The sequence below is a fragment of the Fukomys damarensis genome, unplaced genomic scaffold, assembly GCF_012274545.1.
Source record: "Fukomys damarensis isolate Sample0158 unplaced genomic scaffold, DMR_v1.0_HiC HiC_scaffold_16, whole genome shotgun sequence".
Classification (NCBI taxonomy): domain Eukaryota; kingdom Metazoa; phylum Chordata; class Mammalia; order Rodentia; family Bathyergidae; genus Fukomys; species Fukomys damarensis.
The window spans coordinates 113,016,276-113,018,812 of NW_022900928.1; the positions used below are offsets into that span (position 1 = coordinate 113,016,276).

Genomic DNA, 2,537 nt, shown 5'->3' on the forward strand with positions numbered 1-2,537 from the left:
ACTTGGGTTTCTGGTTGGATCAGCAGTGACATCCCCAGTTGAGAATAAAGAGGTCACCTCTTCCCCAGAAAATGCCCTGGGGTAAACACAGTCACTGTATACAGTTCTAAGATCCAACCAGCTCCCACCACCACCTGCCACCCAGAGCCAACCAAGTACAGCCTGCAACATGTGGTAGTGCTTGATCAAAGGGGCCATATTAACTGAAGGTCCCTAAAAGCAGAAAGGCCCAGGGCTGAGCTGAACAGTCCCAGGTTGGTAGCGCCTGGATGGCTCATGACACCATGAGAATGCAAGGCTGATCTCTTGTCCTTGGCCACATACCCAGAAGCAGAGGCTCTGGCTGCCTCTACCCAGCACTCTGACAGCTCTGTCCCGGGGCTGAGGTCTGAGCCCAAAGCAAAAGGGCTGTCAAGATGCCCCGCAGGGTGCCCCACCCAACCCTGAGGACAGCCTTCTCCAATAACAACCTGGTTAAGTACAAATAAATAGAAGATGCAATGCTATTTTAGCAAAGACACACCACCTAAGAGACAGTTTCAGTTTAAGAAACCAGAGAACAGCCCTCTGAGGATGTAGCTTTAAGAAACTTCTGACTGTCCTGCACTCACAGGATGCTTTCCCCACACACGAAGTACACTGTCAACACCCTGACTGTGAGTTCAGGTCTTTCCACAATCCTTTCAGGGTTGTGACATTACAAAGGTGCTCATTTCAAAGTCCCCTCTGTGAAGGTTGCAGAAGGGTCTTTGCTTCTTTGCAATTCAAAGCTGCTTTGCCTAGGCCAGATGAAGACAGATGGGAGAAAGCACAGGTGAGAAGAAAGTCAGGAAAGGAAGTTAAAGTGCACAGGAGTGACATTCAGGGTGGGGGTCTGGCTCCTGGGCAGAGAGCCAAGCGTGCTGGAGAGGGCAAAATACCAGGAACTTCTCTGTCCACTCTCTCAGGGCTGCACATAGCCTCAGGCCATCTTGGGCTTGGGCACCTGAGAAATAGCACTGTGGCTCCAGATCTCCTTCCCCTGACAGCAGTTTTTCTAATAACCTTGGGGGATTCAGGAAGCTCTGAAGTTGCTTCAAGGACTAAGAAGGCCTCTTCTAGGCTGGAGAGGGACTGTTGGCTCAATCTGTCCCCATGGCCCAGCTTTTAGCCAGGACACACCCTTGCTGGACCCAGGCAACTCTACACTTCGCAGTGCCCTTGGGTTCTCTGATGCTGAGTGAAGAAGCCCAGGTGGTGAAAGCCCTTTCCACAGTGCTTGCACTCGTAGACCTTCTTGGTCAGGTGCAGCCTCTGATGGATGCTGAAGCCCCTGGACCACCTGACGGCCTTCCCACACTCAGAGCAGGTATAGGGCTTCTCACCACTGTGGATCCGCTGGTGGTGGCTGAGGTTCTCCTTAGTGTGGAAGTCCTTGCTGCAGACAGCACAGTGGAGAGGCCTCTAGCCGAGTGTACCAGCTGGTGGCGCAGCAGATTAGATTCCTGGTTAAAGGCCTTGCCACCCACACCACACTTGTAGGGCCGGGGCCCTGTGTACACCAGACGGTCCTTCAGGTCAAAGGTCTGTTCGCACAGCTCACAGCAGGACTTCTCACTTGTGTGGCGCAGGAGGTTCGAGACACAGTGGAAGGTCTGGCCACACTAGACAGGCGAAGGACCTGGCACCTGAGTGTACCATCTGGTGGGCAGCCAGCCAGCTGTGGCAGCTCAGCACCTTCCCACATGTGTCACAGATGAACACTCGTGCTCTGCTGCTGCCCCTGTGCTGCTCAAGGCCTGGCTGCTGCCCATAGGACTCACCGCACACCTGGGCCTGCAGAGCCACAAGCTCATCTGTCCTCTTCCCTGAAACGTCTTTGGTAAACTGCATATAACTTTTGGAGGTGGTGCTTGGGTCTCTTCCCTGCAGGTGGACTTATGAGCCCAAGCCAGCCGAAGGCAGCATCTCCTGTGGCCAATTGGCTTCCTTGCCTCTGGGCAAGGGGCATGCTGTGCTTTTTGAAACTCAGTCTTCTCACAGTCCTCAAACCACAGCTCATTCCACTGCTCTAAGCAAGAGACAAGGTCTGGTCTTGGGTTGCAAAATCCCAGTGTAGCCCCGGTAGGCTCCTGAAATTGTCCAGGATCATATTCCAGCAGAGGGCCCTCTGCCTGGGACCGAGACATCCCCATTCTTCCCTTGAGAAGTACACGGCCTCATCCTTGAAGGTCACTGGCAACTGAAACATGCATGGTGGTTCCAGGGCTAGCTGCTCCTGGGGGCCTCAAGGGGTCAGAAAAAGGACTCAAGTTAGGCCTCTAGGGTAGTGCAGCTGGAGCCAGGACTGAATGTCTGAGGTGAAAGGTGTCACAGAGCCTGATTTTTTTGTTTGTTTGTTTGATTGTTTTTTTGGTACCAGGGATCGAACTTGGGTGCTTGTGCTAGCAAGGCAGGCAGAGGCACCACTGAGCTAAATCCCCGGCCCCATAGCATTATTACTTTAACATTTATAGTAATAACTATCATGTTTTATTATGCTTGTTTGCTTCTTCACT

The 2,537-nt window shown here is 52.7% G+C and overlaps 1 pseudogene; it reads right to left on the bottom strand.

The window, feature by feature from the left end:
• Positions 1-1,182: 1,182 nt before the first annotated feature.
• Positions 1,183-1,872, bottom strand: LOC104856682 (annotated as a pseudogene).
• Between the last annotated feature and the right edge of the window lie 665 nt (positions 1,873-2,537).